This window comes from Neofelis nebulosa, chromosome 9 (assembly GCF_028018385.1).
Source record: "Neofelis nebulosa isolate mNeoNeb1 chromosome 9, mNeoNeb1.pri, whole genome shotgun sequence".
Taxonomy (NCBI): domain Eukaryota; kingdom Metazoa; phylum Chordata; class Mammalia; order Carnivora; family Felidae; genus Neofelis; species Neofelis nebulosa.
In genome coordinates this window covers 121,672,309-121,692,562 of record NC_080790.1, presented here as the reverse complement: position 1 = coordinate 121,692,562, position 20,254 = coordinate 121,672,309, and positions in this window count along the sequence as shown.

Sequence of the window (20,254 nt, the reverse complement as noted above, 5' to 3'; positions counted from 1 at the left end):
TGTTTGATAGGGGTATTAGGGAAAAAAAATCAGATGTTTAGTCAGGAGGCAGTCAAAGGGCTCTGCCATTTTAGATGGGCACATTTTAGCCAAGAAGGGATGGAGCCCAGCAGTTAAGAACCCTACAAACCTTGGTTTAGTCCTCTTGTTTTGGTAGATTCAGAACCTTGTGTAAGTGATTCATTGAGAGACTGCTTTCAAGAGAAACCTGTAATGCAGTGAGGGAACAGGATAGACAAGATTCAGAAATCTCCCCTTATTCTAATCCTACAGAGTGTTCTGGAGGATTATACACACTACTCCTCCCCTGTTCCCATCCCCACCCCCAAGCAAAGAAAGTTAGACTGTTGTACAACCAGCATCCATTATTGACAATGGAGCACCCCCAGGGAAAGGTGTTCAACTTTCCAGGCATCTGAACAAGGCAGCCCTATCAGCCAAGGAGAATTCTCCAGAAGAGGCTGTAAGTAGAAGTCATTAGAAACCAAAAACCCGGTAGATAAATGACAAGGGCACCAGTCAGGTAGGGGGAAGTAAGTAGACAGCCAGCACCGCCTGTCACGATAATGTGTTGCTACAACAACCTGGGCAGAGTAAATTCACACAGTGGAACATAGTGGGCCTACTAGTAAGCTCATTAGTTAGAGCTACAAGGATCTGAGCAGACATCAGTAACAAATAACATGATCCTTTGCCCCAGAGGACAGCATCTTACCGTTTGGGGAGTTCAGATGGGGGATACCTGTATACATGTGGAGGCTCCTACACCACTCCTGTGCCAGCAGTGTCTTGTAACTTCCCACGTACGGAGAAGCTGCCTACCTTCCTAAAGATAGGTGTTTGAAACACTGACACTTGAATTCCCAAAGCTGACCAAGGGCCAGGTTCTTGCTCAGGTCATGGTCAGCACAATGTTAAGCCGTGTGACTTCTGTTCTTGTGCCTTGTGTCTTGGGAGCTGAGAGTTGTTTGCTGGCCTGTTACAAAGACACCCCGAGAAGGGTGTTCTCCAGTATCCAGGAAGAAACCATTTTTCATAAATCTGTTTTTGGGAAGTGATTCTTTTAACTTATTTGCCCGCTATACCCTCATGGATTATAAGCTGAACTTGTAGAAATACACAGAGGGAAATGGCTGCTTTTTCTAAACTGGGAAAAACATTCATGTCAGAAAGGACTGTTAAGCCAAGTTATACTCTGTAGCAGTGTATTAGTCCTACGATCAACCAATAAACTAATCATTAATCAGTCATTAGTAAAACCAGAAACTCAAAATTCATAGTTCATAGAATGCCAGTGAAGATGATCCATTGTGTGATCTTCTCATTTTGTAGGTGAGAGTATTGGCACTGAGTCTGTTACTAGCTGCATGATTTGGGGGAAGTACTTAACTCTCTATGCCTCAGTTTCCTCTTGTATAAGCGGAGTACTTAGCACATTGAGTCGAAATCTGAATTAAATAGGTAATACTTGTAGAATCCTTAGGACAGTGCCTGACACACAGTTAAGGCCATATGTGTTAATTAAATATAAATAAATATAAATAAATAACTTGCCCAGGGTCAGTAAGTTAATTGGTTCATGTTATTAAGGGCTTATTAGGGGTTTATTGAATTAATATAAAATATGAATATACATCAATATTTCATAATAATTTAAGTATAAATAATTAACAGAAATTATCCAACATACAAAGATGTCACGATATTTTTACACTCAAATCCATCAATGATGGCCATAGTTAAAAGCTCTGGCTATAGGTTCACACAGGGAAGAATTTTATTTCATCTTCCTGCTATTCACTGTGTGTGATCCTGAGCAAGGGATTTTATTTCTCTAAGACTCGATTTCCTTCAATGCAAAATAGAGATAATAATAATATTAATATCACTAACAACAACTGTCTCATAGTTTTGCTTGAAAATTAAAAGAGTATGTAGTTAGTGTATCAAACAAGTTCAATAAATGGTAGCTGTTGTTGTTACTATTATCATTAGAGCATCTTTCAAAGAATTTTTATTACCTATCATTAAGCGAGAACTTTACATGTTTAGATGCTCACCGTTTGGGGTAGTAAAATAAGATAAAGATGGGGTGCTCAGAACCTTTCACCATAAAAATCACTGCTCTTTTGGCTTATTGGTTCTAAACTCCCTATTATAAAAGTAAAAAGGGGTTAGTTAAGTAACCAAAGACATCACCTTCCTTAAAGCCCAGAGAGAGGTGGTAGCTATAACTATAATGTAAAACAATAAGCAAGAACACGTATATGACTACATTCTCATGAAGAAAAGCAGTGTTAGGATACAAGGTTGATTATGGACTGGCCTCTTAACGTTGTAAGTATTTGTATTTGAAAAAATCTGAATTCATCCCATAACCATTTAAATCTTTGTCAATGACAGAGATAATACAAAGGCTGCTCATACAGAATACATTCACGTGCATTATGTGTACATTCACATGGAAGATACTAAAAAAAACAAAAAAAATGAACTTTGTCCTTGGAAAGATAATATCACAGGCTGCCTTCATTTAGGGTGTTCATTAAAGTGTGATGCCCATACCAATGGTGGACCATGAAAGGAATTTAAGTGAAATGGCGGAAATAATTGTATCAGAACTGCGTTAGCTTCTAGTAAGAGCAAACGTGACTTAAAAGTTGCTTAAGTAACTTGGGAGTTCATTCTTTCTTGCACAGTAACCAGAGACCCTTCTCTGTCTAAATTTCTGCCGAGTCATCATTTGAGTGTAGCTTCCAACCTCCATGTTTGGTGCCTCACTGACCCAGGGCGGCCACTTCCTCTGCAATGTCGTGTCCATGTTCAGGGAAGGAAAAAGAAGACAGGCAAAGGTGTATGCCAGCTGCCTCAACCCCTTTTAAAGGGCTTTCCCAGAATCCTCTTTGAGTAACTTCCTATTCTTGTTAGCCAGAACCGTATTTATGGCCAACCTAACCGCAAAGGAGATTGGGAAATGTAGTTTTCTGTCTGGGCACATAGCTACTCTGTGGGGGGAAATGCTTCTGTTAATATAGAAGCATTCTGTTCATATAGAAGTTTAGAAAGCATATTGGTAGGCAAGTAGCAATTAATAGTTAGAGGTTTATTTTAATGTTTTTAAATCTTTCCTTTCATTAGTGGTAGTAAAATTACATTTCCTTTTTGAACAAATAAAAAATTTTAAATTTGAGTTGATTTCTAAAAAAATGAATGAGTGGTACTGGTAGTATGTAGACGTGGCGAATTTATGGCAATGGAGTTGGGTAGACAGATTTCATCAATAAATAATAACTGCTATGGGATTCTAAGAAACACAAGAGTCAGAAAAGCCTTTCAAATATGTGCTCTGGTCTTTCTTGAGTCTAAGACAAGAGATGGGAGAGATATCCATAAAACCATCACTCGTGCACTTCTGCTGCGGAGAACAGCAAAATGTTTAAGGGCACCAGCTTTGGCAAACAACAGGCTGAAACCAAAACCTCTATCAGCTGGGTTTCTGGGTCTACAAGTCTGTTTGTGAGTGCATGCATTATGACTGAAGGACAGCATCTGGCTAATGTCAATGCTTGCCCAGTAATTTCCACCTTCATTGGGTAGTTGTGGATGCTGCTAAATCTCGATAAGAGGTAATGGAGAGGTTCCCCTCATTAGCTCAGCCTGGAGAGGCATCATCCAGTCACCTGAAGTGTCAATAAACACTGGCCTTTAATGGTGTTGGCTTAGTGATAACGATACTGCACATTTCTGTTTGTCATTATGAGATTTCACTTTGGCTGATTCCCTCTGGGTAGGGGCTCATTATCAGATAGGGGGATAGAGAAATCGGTGTCTCTTAGAATAAACCACTGGCCTCCTTTAGTGTATATATTTAGTCATGAATTTGTAAAAGGGAGCCAAGAATGTGTTCCTCGTATTCGCAGGCACAAACAGTAAGACATTTAAAATGTGGTGGTCTTAATGAAATCAAAGAGTTAAAAATAACATTCAAACTGAGCATAGGCAATTGAAGACAGGGTTTCAAAAAACAAGCAGCAAGCGCCTAATTAAAGGGGTTCAATGAAGGTATTAAGTCAAAAATGGAACTAGAATATGCGGAAGGAGAGAAAGTAAGACGATCAGCTGACTACATGTTGAATAGAATCATAATTTTAATTTATTTTCTGTAACTTCGTAATTGCCTGAAAAGGACTTTACATGTATTATCTCACTTAATCTCAAAAATGAGGAGCATGAGACTCAGGTGAAGTTGCTTGTCCAATCTTAGAAAACCAGCAAATGGGAGATAAAAACAAAAACAAAAAAACAAAACTCAACACAAGCTAACCTGACTTAAAGACTCAAAACAAGCTACATTCTGCCTTGAAAACATGGCTTGAAACATCCTCAGTGAAAACCAAATTGTAGGCTTCCCAGCATATTAATCCTAGAAGTAAGTCCCTAGGGAGGAAATTTCAGCTCGTTAGGGGAGAATGATCTCTCTGTGTCGTTGCTACTAAGTTCAGACTCAGAGGATGCAAGGAGCTTCTGCCCTTTGGGGTTCAGGATGGGCACCCACAAGGCTGTGATACATGTGCTTATTTTTCTTAATTGCCAATTTTCTGAAAGGCAACAGCCATCTAAGGACATGAGGAGCTGGCCAAGGATATGGTCATGCGGAGAAGATGGGGTAGAAAGATGGCCACAGGAATGCCAGCTTTTTGGCCTAGGGCTCATAAATCTGTCTTCATGGTGACTCTGCTGGCCTGGAGATCAGAAGTCTTTGGCCCAGGACACTGTCTCCAGGGTCCGGTCCAGACATCTCTGAGTTCTCTGTAAGGCCAACTTGAAGGAACTAACCACTAGGGTTTGGTCTGGCTCCAAGGAATGCCAGAGGACCTGAGTGGGGATGCACAGCAGTAGCACTGCGGCCCTTGCCCAGTGAGTGACAAGAGTCTAATAGCAGGTTATGCTTCTGGTCATTTGGCTGGAGTGATACTCGGTCCTGAAAGTGGTGTGGGCCCGAATAGAAGCAAAGCAGACAGGCCAGAACTGGGAGGTCAGGGTGAGGTACCCACTTTGTGAGAACATGAGGAAATCTAGCTTTCAGCTGAAGGATTGTGGCGTTCCCCAGCCTGGTGCTGGTTCTGTGACCGGAAAGAATGGAAAGAGCTCTGTCCACTCAGTTGGATGGAAGGACCGGATAGAGGTGTGTCTCATCTCCTGGGGTGGGGCTCTCTCTGCCTCAGTGGGTACCACAGCTCATCCACACCCCCAGGACCCTTAATGTTTGCTTCACAAATCCTCCCCATTCTGAACCTAAAAGACATTACATTTTTATCTGTCAATTTCTTTTTAATGGATGCACACACGCACAATCAAGGGCACAAGTCTTAAGTGTATGGATTGCCAAATATTTTTACACACATATATAACCTAGTAATCCAGATCAAGATACAGAACATTCTCATCCAGTTTTCCCCATGTACCTTCCTAGTCCACACCCTTCCCCTAAGCAGGTATAACTGCTCTTGTGATGTCTATCATCATCGATAACTGGTTCTTGGACTTCAGATGGATAAAATAATACACAACATATTGTTTTTAATTCGGCTTATGTCACTCAGCATAAAAGCTGTGAGACCTGATAGTGTCTCTTTTAATTTTAGTCATTCTACAAGATAGTCATTCTATAAGTCATTCTACACTCTTCAAAGCTAGAGGAGATTCCAGACTACTGCCCTCTCCCTTCTTGACAAATAACTTATTTCCCTGTGGTTTTCTTTTTCTTTTTCTTTTTCTGTTTTTTCCAGAGTGGCAATTGAATATTTTCATCCCAGTATAACTTAACCATCTTTGTAACCACAGTATAGCATGGAATAGAAAAGGCATTATTTTATTAATGTAATGTTTTAAAAAATTGTTTTAAGTTTATATATTTATTTTGAGAGAGAGAATGAGCAGGAGCGGGCAGGGAGAGAGGGAAAGAGAGAGAGTCCCAAGCAGGCTCCACACTGTCGGCACAGAGCCTGATGTGGGGCTCGAACTCACAAACCGTGAGGTTGTGACCTGAGCTGAAACCAAGAGTGGGACACTTAACTGACTAAGCCACCCAGGTGCCCCAATGCAATGTTTGATAAGTGGAGAAATGAATCACTCCTTGGATGGGCTTAACAGAAAACAAAACAAAAGAATGCCGTTATGCTATTGAGTTATACCAAGGGGCCACCGGAATTTTCTCCAGGAACAAGTCCTAGTCTTTTTGTCTGACAGAATTCTGTTAGATCAAATTTGAGGAGTAAGATCACTGGTGATGGCATCAGAAACATGGGTGAAAGTCACAGAAACATGCTATTACATGTGCCAGAAAATACGGTATAAGCTTTGCATATGTTATCATATATAATTTTCCCAGTAACACTCTGAGTTGGAATTATTTTCCTCAGTTTACCCAGGCGACCAAAGAGTTTTAGGGACCTAACAAAAAAATCACTCGGGTGCCATGAAATAGAACCGAGATTTGAGCATTGGTTTGACTAACTGCAGGAGAAACAACTTAAACTTTTTCACGATGTAAATGTGGTCATTCAAGTGAAAAAAAGAGAGAGAGAGAGAGTAAAAGAAAAAGAAACTTTATTATTATGTTGCTTATGGAGATGCAGTCATTACGCAGTGGACATGTGATCAGGCACTCTGGATGGCTATATATTAAATCAACTTCATGGGGCTTTAGATCATTTGAGGGCCGTGGTAGCTCTTACCATTAAATTGCTTTGCACTGTAAATGGAGAAGCTATCACTTTAATTCTGTTAAAAAGGCTATCATAACCGTGGATTGATGATATATCATTGAAGTATACACGGTTATTTCAGTTATTTATTGCTGTGCCAAATCACCCCAAACCTTCATGGTTTAACATAACAACCAATTATTTGCTCATGGTGCTATGATCCGGGCTGGGCTCAGCTGGGCGTCTTGTCTCTGCTCCATGCGGTTGTCGGCTGGACTGGCTCACGGGTCTACAGTCAGCTGGAGGCTCTAGTCGACCTGAAGGATCTGAGGCGGTCTCACTCACAGGTCTGGCACCTCCGCTGGAGTGACTAGGACAGCTAAGGCCTGCTTGGATTTCTTTCTTCCCTGGCGGTCTTTTACCCTTCGGCACCCCTACGCGTATGGCCCATCACACTTCAGGGGTCTACGTGAGATTTTCTCATAAGGCATTTCAAGGCAAAAGAATGTAAAAGTGGAAGCTGGAAGACTGATGACGGTCTATGCTTGGAAATTGCCAGCATCACTTCCACACCTTCTCAGTGGAATGTTCGCATTATCGCGTGCCACACATTGAAAACCGTTGGGAGAGTCCAAATTCTTATTTAGGGCAATCAGCACATCATTTGCAACTTAACTGGAAGTAGGTCTTCCAGCAGAGAAAGGGTCTCATCTTCATATGCTGTGTCATGGCACGAGAACGGGTTTACATAGAGCGGAAAGATTGCAACTCCACCTGTCTTGTAATGATCCATCCCCATAGGCACCATATGCAAAGGAATGACCGCATCTCTTCCTGCAACGTTTATCAGCAATGCAACGATACCAATTTCCACCCGAAATACAACCGATATCATCATTACGGGCTACATAACCAGCATATCTCTACCATAACTATAATTAACACATTGTCTTTTGCACACTAAAGATTGCACTTCTCAGAGAAATACAGTAAGGTTCTATCTGTAGTGCAACAGTCCCATCTATTTGTGCAAGTTAATTATTTTCCACTTGCCAAGCCGTAGCGATAGGTATTCCTGGAGGGCAGTGATTGCATCTCTGCTCTCAGGGTAATGATCACATATGCAATGAGAGATAACAAAACTGTCTTGGGGGAAATGATCAGATTCCTTTGCACAAGGTAATGATAATGTATCCACTTTAAAGATAACAGGCCTCTTGTCAGTGTTCCAGGGCCAGCTTCCCCCGCAGAGAGAATAGATGGCAGATATTAATGCAGGAGGGGTTCGTATCTACCTGGTACACAATGGTGGGTCTTACAGGAAGCAGAAATCCTCCTGAGAGGTAGTATGACAGGAGCAATAGTGCAAGAGACAGAAAGATTGAGTTTAAATGATGCCACACCACAGTCTTTGTGGCTTTGGGTAACTGACTTGGCCTCTCTGAACTTGACTGAAAAACAAGATAATAACAGCTTGTATTTGGCAAAAAGATGGGTATGTATGTAACATTTCTCAACATAGAGCCTGGCTCTTAAGAGATATTCATTAATTTCATTCTCTCTCCCTTTGACCTCTGGACCATATCATTGTCCTGATTTCCCCAGGATCTGAATCTCATTATGACGTCTCCCAACTCAAACCTCAACTGACATTGGCCTCTTCTTATTCTTAAGCTTCTCCTCCTAACTTCCTTCTTGATTTTTTTTTCTTTTCTGTCTATAAATGTTCCTGTGCATCCTGTAACTTAAAATGTTGCTTTCTAACTGGAATTTAGTACTTCCCATTGGAAATGTATTTTTTAGTTTCCAAAATTGTTCAGCTTTTTCTTGTTTGGTGAATATTACCACCATCTATCTACATACTCAAGGTAGAAACCTGGACATCAGTTCACTTCTCACCATGATTTACTCTATTTCTAATCAGGCACCATGTACTGCTGATTCTACCCCCTGAACACTCACCGCCATGTTGGCTTTGGTCTTCCGCCATTGCTGCTATCTTGTCTTCGATATTATTCCTCAAAAGGGGAATTTATCTGGGGTTGTGGGAAGATTTCCTAAGGATAAAGAAATAGAGTAATAGATTTGAGCATACGAAAGCACTAAAATGTAATTAAATTATTTTCAAAAGTGGAAAATGTTTAAGTGGACAAAGAATATTTGTTATGTATTTTTCAGGTAAAGTATTAATGTTCTTGGTAAGGAAAGACTTTTGCCAATTGACTATAAAACTGTGAATGCTTCAACAGAAAGACAAAGATATGATAGCAGACAATTGATTAAAGAAGAAATTCCAGTAACTAATATTGTAAAACAATTTTAATACCTCTCATAATTTAAATAAGTTCATATTTAAAACAGTATTATTAGTTTTACCCCATAATATTTTCAAAGATGAAAATGTACAAAATTTTAAATCAATTTTTTAATGTTTATTATTTATTTTTTGAGAGAGAGAGAGAGAGGGAGAGGGAGAGAGAGCTGAGCTGTCAGCAAAGAGCTGGATGCAAGGCTTGAACTCATGAATGGTGAGATCATGACCTGAGCCAAAGTCTGACGCTTAACTGACTGAGCCACCCAGGTGCCTGAAAATGTACAAAATTTTAGGAAAAAAAAGACAGCTATCCAATATATCTTTACAACTTAATTTATATAAGTAACTTAAATAAGTTCCTCTCTCTCTAGAAAGATAGATACATAGACAAATAGATATGGATACAGATCTAGACATAAAGACAATAGGGCTTGATGGGTAGGAAGGAAAGTTTCAGAAACCTTAAAGGAAAATAAACTACTAAAAATTCTCTACTGAAGGGGCGCCTGGGTGGCGCAGTCGGTTAAGCGTCCGACTTCAGCCAGGTCACGATCTCGCGGTCCGTGAGTTCGAGCCCCGCGTCAGGCTCTGGGCTGATGGCTCGGAGCCTGGAGCCTGTTTCCGATTCTGTGTCTCCCTCTCTCTCTGCCCCTCCCCCGTTCATGCTCTGTCTCTCTCTGTCCCAAAAATAAAAATAAAAAATGTTATAAAAAAAAAAAATTCTCTACTGAAGTATTAACAAGAAAATTGTAAGACATTATCATAACTCAAAAATGCAGAAAGTTATAACCCTTAAATGTTGGGGAAAGAAGTAATTAAGGAATCAGGCTTACAGAATTCGATACATGATGATATTTTTAAAGGTAAACTAATAAACTAAGCAAGGATAGTAGAAATTAAAAAAATTAGTAAAATCCATATTGGGTTCATAAAATAGTATAATTGATGCTGTAGGGATGTTGAATCAGTAGTACAGAGGATATTTTGAGAAAACATCTGAAAATAAAAAGGGAACAATAAGATAAAAATTGCAAGAGGGAAAATTATAGAGTGGACAAAGAATGGAGAACCACAATAGAAATAAGTTCTCTTTAGGAAAGAGACTGAAAAAGATCAGGAAAATGAAAAAAAAGAGACAACAATCATTTTTGTAATAAAATAAAATTCTCTAATGGGGGAAGAAACTACATTTGAAAATTGAAGAGTTTTACTGAAAACCAGGTAAAAATCTAGAATGAAAGACATAGGTACATTCCTGGCCCTTTTTTTTTTTTTTTAACCATAAGAATTTTTAAATGCTAAAATCATTTGGTTAAAAATAATTAAAACAATCAGATTTTAAGCAATATAAATATAAATATGTTAATACCTAGGAATGAACAAAATCCACCAAATGCAAGACTTTATATCTAAAACACGAAATGTTAGAAGAAAAAGTGGCCATGCCTATAGAGTTTTGATGGGATAGGCTGTGTATTTGTGTGTGTGTGTGTGTGTGTGTGTGTGCTGTTTTATAAATATTTAGCCAAGTTGTTGCACTAAAGGAAAAACATGTTCTTTGCGAAATACAGAAATATAGAATATTATGCCATATATTGCTGCCTCTTGGGTATGGAGAAAACATGGAGGAGGGAAAAATAAAGAAATCTTGACAATGTGCTTCTGTTGGTTGACACAAGAGACAAAATTTCACATCATGTAATGGTGAATAATAATAAAAAAAAATCTCAATAAAGCACCAAAAACAGTTTCCAAAAAAACCCAGACCTACCTGCTTTCTGTCTGTTTAAAATAAACATATTTCAGCATTTTGGAAAGAAGATACATAATGTAAAATTAATTTTGTAATAACACAAATCTGGTTCTAAACCTTTAATTTTCTTTTTTTTTTTTTAAGTTTTTCTTTAAATGCCAGTCAGTTAACATACAACAGAATATTAGTTTCGGGTGTACGATATAGTAATTCAGCACTTCCATACATACATCACCCACTGCTCACCAAAGCAAGTGTACTCCTTAATTCCCATCACCTAGTTAACCCATTTAATTATATTTTTAATTACAACCCATAACCCCTCTGGTTAGTAACCATCACATTGTTCTCTAGTTAAGAGTCTGTTTCTTGGTTTGTCTCTCTCTTTCTCCTTTTAAATAAATAAATAAATAAACAAACAAACAAACAAACAAACAAACTTTTAATATTCAAAACCTAGAAGTGTGTGTGTGTGTGTGTATGTGTGTGTGTGTGTGAAGAAAGAAAACTAAAAGTGAACTGTTGACTTTGTATCAGCAGTGCACCAATAGGTACTACTTCTGCTAAAATGGCATTTAAGGTAAGAGAGGTTAAATGATCATATTGGAATGTCTAAGACAGCTTTTGACTAGTATCAAAAGCTAGACAATATTGGGAAAGTATATGGTTTTTAAAGAACAAGAAAAAATAGAAAAATTAAGCTAGAGGGATTATGCATATGAGTGTGAACCTGAGTGTGTATGTACGTACACGTATGTGTTGTCACAAAGCATTTCACAAGGCAAAAACTCAGACAAACTATATTGCTATCATCATGATAATTCTTCAGAAGATCATCACAACGACAACCAGAAAATATGGGAAAAGAGGAGAAGAACAGCATCGTCATTTGAGAGAAACAATATCACCTACATAGGAAGCCCTACTATTCTTTTTTTAAATGTTTATTTCTGAGACAGAGAGAGACAGAGCATGAGTGGGGGAGGGGCAGAGAGAGAGAGGGAGACACAGAATCAGAAGCAGGCTCCAGGCTCCGAGCTGTCAGCACAGAGCCCGATGCGGGGTTCGAACTCACGGACCGCGAGATCATGCCCGGAGCCGAAGTCGGATGCTCAACTGACTGAGCCACTGAGGCGCCCCCAGAAGCCCTACTATTCTGAGATGCTTGTCGCCCCCAGGACTTCATTTCTGTTCCTCCTGCTGAATAGAAAGCTCATCCTTTCCTGCTTCCTAGTGAACTGCTGGTCTTCTAAACATGCACCTTGCCTTTATAAAAGGCCTTGTTTCACCACACGTCCTCCCCCAAGTACACACAGTCCTTCTGGAAGTCTTCGCAAGCTGCTGGGAGGCACCTGTGTCACTCAGTGCGTTTCAGGCTTGCTTCCCTTTGACTATAGGCCCCTTGAAGAGTGGAAGCTACCGTCTACCCCTCTGTAATCCCAGCTCCTGTGAAACGCCTGGTGCCTTTTTAGCTCTTTGTAATTTGGAGGAGAATAAATGAGTAAGTGAATGCATTCATGAATAACTTCAATGTGTCTAATACCGCCAGGTTCCTAATCAGCTTGAAAATTTTGCTAAGCAAATTCCTTAAGCACACACTCCACTCAGAATAAGCCCTGTTCCAAACCATTATCCCTCTTATGAGAGTTCAGTGTTTTTTCTACCTACTGAAACAGCCCTCTCAAAAGTCACCATGAATATCAGACACATGCTCCCAATCTTTGGAAGGTTATTTGGTGGCAAGAGTTGAAGCAGGAGGCTAAACAGTATGTTCCCGTGTGTTTTGTGTGTGTGTGTGTGTGTGTGTGTGTGTGTGTGTGTGTGTATGTGTGCATGTGTGTGTTTGCCCGTGCACATGCGTGTATGTATCTGTCCCTTTTGAAGGGAGGACGGCAGAAAGAAGCAGAGGTAAAAAGGACATAACAGGCAGAAGGGAGAGCATTTGCAAATCGGGGGAGTCAGGGAAGTTCCTGCAGAGAATGTGAAGGGTCCTATGCAGAGGGAGCAGCCTACAGCTTGGATGGAGACTAGGGTCCTACGACAAGAAAAAGGTTTGATGGGAGAAAGAGGAGTGCCCATTCATCTCCCACTCTGAGGACTGGAGTGAGGATTTAACAAGGCCATGGGTATGTAAAAAGCTCTCACAATACCTGTATAATTAAAATGTTCACCTAGCACCCAGGTCTTGGTTTCTAAATGTTGTTCTCCAATAAAAGGAACCAGAACCCCCTGGAGAGGTGGCTGATTCTAGGACTGGCGAGAGGAAACCAGAAGATAAGCCTGGAGCGTCATGTGATGCCAGAAAGTAAGAAAGTGCCTAAAGAACAAAAGGACAGAATTCTATCAAAGAGATGCAGGGGACAACCTCAAAGACCTCCTGATAGCCAGCGCTGGAACATTGTGCGCAACAAAATAAATGATGATAGTATGGAATAATGACCCTCAAAATAAAGTAAAAAAAAAAGAAAGAAAACCCATGAATTCGTATAGATATAAATCAATGGCTGAACAGTTAATGAAATGGAAAAGGAACAAATTTTCCTTACAAAAGAATTCTAATTAATAAATGTGGGAGGATGAGGGAAATAAAAATCACCATTGGAACACCACAGTAATAATTGCTTTAGGCACAATCCATTGGCAAATGCTAAAATCAGCATGCATAACTTTAAGGAAGAACAGGATATTTTCATTGCCTCAGAATATCTCCCCCCAGCTTTGTTAATTCCTGTGGTGGCTTTAACATACGACCACAAATTCTTTGATACCCTCCCTTCCAATAAGTGGAGCTTAATTCCTCTCCCTTTGAGTGTGGCTGGACTGAGCGATGAGAGGTAAGTATATTACCTTTGGGATAGTCTCCCCAAATATCAATAACCTCAGGCAATTCATGAGAAAACATCACACAAATTCAAACTGAGGAACAGTGTACAAAATAGCAAACCAGCCCTCTTCGAAAGCATCAAGGTCACGAAAGACCAGGAAAGACAGAAACTCTCATAGATCAGAGGTGACTATGGAGACACGCGGGCTAAATGCAACATGGTGACCTGGACTGGATCCAAGAATAGAAAAACGAAAAAGAGAGGAATCCAAAGAAAGCCTGTATTTTAGTTAATAGTATATGTGAGCGTTAGTTTCTTATTTTGGGTGATGTACGATGGTTACGGAAGCTATTGCTATTAGAGTTAGATGAAGATTATTTGGGAACGCTGTACTATCTTTGCAACTCTTCTGTACATCTAAAATTACGGCAAAAACAAGTTTAAAATGTACATGTGTGTGTATTTACACGTGCGTGAACCTCCCAGACCTCCTGCCATCCCACCCAATGCCAAAGAGAAGGCAACCCTTGGTCAAATTAACAGACTTCTTAGTCTCCTTTCCTGAAGAGTCTAGAAGGATCAGGAAAAGAGTAAGTTTTGTGACCTGCCTCTTTATAACTTTTCTCATTGTGCTCCTTATTATAAGTATGTACATGTATATATTTTCCTTGTCTTTCATTTTATTTAGGCGCTTTCTAGAGTTCAACTGTCGCTCAGGGCATCAAACTCATTTTCTCTCCAGCACTGATTGCAGAGCTGCATGCATAATGAACCCCTTTATTGCTCTTGTTATTAGGTGTTGGGGACGTGGATGGGAGGAGGGCCACCATCCACAGGCAAGGGCTTTTCCTAACACGGCCAGCCCTCCCTCATCCCCTGAGACCAACTCAACAACAACAACAACAACAAAAAGCACATGTGGGAAGAGACGCAAACCAAAGGATCCTTGAATGGAGAAATGTCAGAGGTCTGGACTGACTTTGAGGCACTGACTTTTGTGATTTACTTAATGCCAAACAAAGTCATTGTTAACTGGCACTTGAAAGAACTGCATATATTGAGAACCAGCACCGTGGCAGGTACTGTCCTCAGTGGTTTACGAACGCTCTTTCATTGAGCACTCACAACAAATGTGTAAAGAGGATGTAGTCATCCTCGGCTTCCGGATGGGAACTTGAGAGGTGGTAAATGATCTTCCTAAAGTTTCCCAGAGTTGTTAGCGAGCGGCAGAGCCTGGGTTCGAATCCAGCAATAGCCTATGTCAGACCCTGTGCCCTCTCCGCGAAACTACCTGGCTTCCCACGCGGTCCGGACATTCCCAGGATACACTTCCATACCTTCCTAGGTACCAGAAGCAGGAAACATGTTTCCTGTGTGGTCAAAAGCAGCAGGGGTTCCTAAATTTTAACGTGCATGCAAATCACCTGAGGCCTGGCTGAAACGAGGATCCTGAGGCAGTAGGTCTAGAGTAGGTCCTCAGAACCCTCATTTTGAACAAGCTACCAGGTGATGCTGGCACTGCCAGTCCTTGGATGACACTTTGAGTAGCAAGTGTGAAGGGCAAGACTGGCATCCATTATTATGGAGTCACATCTCAGACTTAAAATAGAAACATGGACGTATTTTGCACTCCTACATCTACCTTTGTCAGAGATATGTATCATAGGTTTTGTTTTGTTTTGTTTTGTTTTGTTTTGTTTTGTTTTGTTTTGTTTTGTTTTCCAGTCTGAAGCTTTGCCTTTTCATGGTGCATTGATGGCATTTTTTTTTTTTTTAAAGAAGTCTTTCATTTTGGGGAAATCTAGTTTCTTTTCTTTTATGGTTAGTGCGCATCATTTTCTAAGAGATGTTTGCCTAATTTAAGTGCTTAAATATTTTCTCTATATTTTCTTCTAGAACATTTGTTGCTTTATTTATTTTTTAATTTTTAATGTTTGTTTTTGAGAGAGAGATCAACAGAGTGCAAGTGGGGAGGGACAGAGAGAGAGAGAGGGAGACACAGAATCGGAAGCAGGCTCCAGCCTCTGAGCTGTCAGCACCGAGCCCGATGCGGGGCTCGAACTCACGAACCATGAGAGCATGACCTGAGCCGAAGTCAGCCGCTTAACCCACTGAGCCACCTAGGCGCCCTGAAGTTTTGTTGTTTTAGATTGTACATAGATCTATAATCCCTTTTGTATGAGTATTTATGTATATAGTGAGAGAAGGTTTGAATTTTTTTCTATGCCGATTTTATTTGAGTGCTATTTCTTCAATGACCATCACTTCCCCATTAAATCACCTTGGTATCTTTGCCAAAAATCAATTGACCACAGATGGGTGGGTGTTATTTTTAGACTCTTTATTGATCAGTATATCTATACTTATACCAATGCCACCTGTATTATAACTTTATAGTAAATCTTGAAATCAAGTAGCATGAAGTAGCTCTCTGACTTGTTTGTTCTTTTATAAAATCGCTTTGGCCATTCTTTGAATTTCCATATAAATTTTAAAATAAACTTAAGGCATACAGAGATTTGAATTGGATTTTCTTTAACTCTGTCGATCAATTTGAGGAAAATTAACATTGTAAAAAATATTAACCTTGAAATCCATAAGAATTTTATATGTTATATAGTATTTCTCTATCTGTTTAGTGGTTTCCAGTACGGAAGGCTTGCATATGTTTTGTTAATTTGTCCCTAAGTGTTAAACATTTTTTAACGCTATTGCGAATACTGTTGTTTTGATTTACTACCATTTGTTCTCAGCCACCGTATTTCCACAGTTCAGCATAAGCATGTGTACATCATCCGCTTCCATTAAATGTACCGAGTTGGATGAATGGATGGAAGGATGGCTGGCTGGAGGAGCCAATAGATGCCGACAAGGTTCTTCATGGCCAGTGTCTAGTATCATATCTAATATATTATGGACAATCAAATGTTTGTGCTAACTCCATTGTATTCAGAGAAAGGAAGCATTGATAGCTCATGGAAACAAGACTGCAGAGTCTTTTGCCCGACCGGGCTGATGTAGGTTAGAATGGGGCCCTATATATGAATCTCAATGTCCTTGTCGCTCATCATGGCCAGGCATAGGTCTTTATTCAGTAAGTGCTTGCAGTAATGGCAATGAGCTAAACTCAGACTTCTCATAGATGTGCCTTCAGTTAAACGCTGATTTCCTAAAGCTTTCCTTTGGCCGTATCATGTCTTTTGCTCCTGGTTTTCTCATGTGTGCGAAAATTAAAATGTTTGAGAGTCACCTCTTGTCGAGGACCAGCCTATAAGCCAAGGCCCTCTGTCTTACTTATCACTATATTCCCAATATTTGGACAATAAACATTAGTTAACTGAATTAATAAATGAATGACTGGTCAAGGAAAGAGTAAATTAATGAAGATTCCTTATTTTAGTAACAGGAGATGAAAGTTTATCTGAAAAATAAGTAAGAATCCATAAATCAATAAGGGCCTGTAGTCAAAGTACCTAAAAAAAATCAAGAAATAAAAAAGTATATAAGCTTGCAAAAAAGAAAAAAAGAAGAAGAATGTGATTATGGATTCAGTCTCAAGGGAGCTTTGGCTATTCAGCATTGAAGACTCTATTTACTTTAAAGTATAACCTGTATAATCGAACATGATCATTTCCCTTATTTGTAATAATATACATCAATGGCTGTTGATGTTGGCAAGAGTGCTGTTGTAAGTACCTTGCATCTAAGGTGATACATACCCGTAGTAGGTGATCAGTACATCTATTTCCCTTTCCTCTCTTCCAGACAATCTTTATTGCTCCCAGGACATGCATGTCTATTTTCTGTCATTGCCGTGAGCATGGTAGGTGTCTAGTGAATGTATGTGACATTCCTAACACTCTCTTACCTTCATAGACGCACTGCTTATGACTTTGATTTCTCAAGTTTGTATCCCATTTCCCCTACTCTTTAATGGATATTCTTTAATGAAAGATGTTGTCATTGCCCAGATTTTTTTCCTTCTCCATCAACCACATTTATGTTCGAGTCGGGTTATAGGATGAATAATGTCTAGTACTTACTCCGGTGATCTGAAAATTACCGACCCCACCCACTGCCACTTTTGTCATCTCCACACATGAAAGCATCAAAGGAGCTTCCCCCTTCGGGGTCTGACCTTGAAAACACAACCCACAGTTTTTTTTTGTCATCTCCCAAAGCCTTCCCTGCTGTGAACAGCCCATCAGAGTCCCCCAGACAGCTGTTAGAGCTCAGAATCAATTTACTTTGGGGTGAGGACTTGAGGGACACAGATGGGTGAATTACAGGTGTTCAGCTTAGTGGCAGACCCTCCTTGGCACAGCTTAATATGGGTTCCAACCTGTTTCAGCTGCAGGGCAGCAAAGCTGTCACTCTTTGCCCTGGAGAGGCTGGTGGGTTTTGGCTGGGTGCCATATGCAATCCCAGTTACAAGGTCAATTGCATGTTTTTGGCTTTTGGAAGCTGTTACAACTTGAGCTAGTCACTGACTATACCTTTAGCCTGGGTCAGGTTTCACTCTTTAGATTTTACCTGAGACTTTAAAGGGACGGTTGGTCCCATTCAGCTGCTGCGTATTGCTATAGTTCCCACTTCGTGTTTGTGTCACCTATGCTTGCTTGCCTTGTTGCTCTTTCTTTTTCTGCTTATTTCTCATTTCTCATCTTTACATTGCATAATGCCCTTCAGTTCCTCCTTGCCATGAGTTCTGAGACTTACAAGCATGCCCTGGGTTCATATTTATAAACTGATAAAACCTCTGAAGATGAGGGACTCAGTTTTATGGAAACCAATGACAGGAGAAGTCAATCCAGGGAGGGAGAGGGAGAGGTTGAGTTCCCAATAGGTTAAACACTTTTCTAAATCAAAATCTACAAAGAAGTGGCCAGTGGCAATGATAAAATAAAATGCCCCAGCATCTTAGCCATTCTAGACCTGAGTGGATCTCCTTAGCATGCAGAGACTGGGCTCTAGGTATAGTATTCTGAAAACCGGAATTGCCTTGCGAATGGAGAAACCATTTCCAAGGCAATGAGGATCTGGGCCCTGGAACATGATTCACTACACTAGATTCGCATGCATTTATGGTTTGAAATCATGCCAGGCATGCCCTGTCCAGACCATAGCATGACCTCTGCAAAATCATATCTATCATTGGAAAGGCCTGGCTTTCCGTAACTCCTTCTGATATGCTGCCAAAAACTCAAACAGCTATTCCGAGTACACTTTAATTGGTACTTTATATTCAACACATAGGAAAACTCACCATAAACAAAATCTGTTCTTTCCTGAACTCTCTGAAGTTAAAGTATCTGGATCATGTGTTAACTATACAATATTTACGGAGTTCAGCATGTGGGTGAAGTTAGCCCAGGCCCATTTCTTCTCCTTACAGACTTGTATACTAAGGAATGCTCATTATATGTGATGACTTTGTAAATAGCTTTGAAATCCCCACCCCTATGAAATTCTTGCAATAGTAAAGAATGGAAGGAATAATAGTCAATTCAGCTGATTTTTTTTATTATTCTTTGAGAAATCAATACTAATGTAGTTGGCATTTATGTAATCAACCTTCTTCCAAGAGTCTCAAAACATATAAAAACTCTGCTGGTTAGTTACATTAAAGTAATCACTTGCCCTGAAACCATTAACCAGGTCACATATGGAACTGGTTGTAAGAGTCAAATGCAAAGACTTAAAATCTCTACTAGTGGTTTATGCCAATCTGTTACTGCGTCCCATTCACCTACACCCATGCGTGTAGCTGAGGACTATTAAGGATTTGGGGATGAAGAGAGGAATCTAAGATGTATGTATTCAATCAACCAAATCAGTGAACATATCCATTGTGCTAGAGACTGTGGTGTGCCTAGGGGACACGGGTGGTATTTAAGTTTTGCTGTCTAGAAATTTGGTCTCTAGTGAACAACACGGTAACGATCGACACCTATGAGTACATAAATAACGTACTCTGTTCTCTAAGAATAAGCCTCTTATGTGGTTAACTCACTCAGTCTTCACATCTACTCCGTGAAGTAGAGTCTAATACTACATCTAATAATAGACACCCTCTACCCAGACGTTAAAATGCTTATATTGAATTTTAGTTGCTTTAAGTGATTTTTCAAGATACAAATATTTTCAGAGAGACTTCCAGTGCCCGTTTTACTCCTTTTTGATCTTGACTTCTACTCTCTGGCCGAGAAGGCAGTCTCACTTCCACGGTCGATGCGTATCTTTCCTATCTTTTTTCTTTCCAAAATAAATATGCTCTGTATATCTACATATATATTAGCCGTGTGTCATATTGTTTTGCATGTTTGCAAAATTTATGCCAATGGTATAATTTTCTTTCATCTTGGTTTATCCACTTAATATTGCCCTTTTGAAATTTATGAATATTGAATCATATAGAAATTGTACATTAATTATAACAGTTACGTAGTTTTTTATTGCATTAGTACACACAATTGGTCAATCCATTCCACTGTTACTGGGTATTTGCATTGTTTTCAGTTCTGTATTACAGTAATGCGTCAATGAACACATCTTTATGTGAATTTTCTATGTCATATACCTACAAGTAAGTTTGCTGATTCACTTGATAGGTGCATCCTCAACTTTCCTAGATATTGCCAAATAGTTCCCCCAA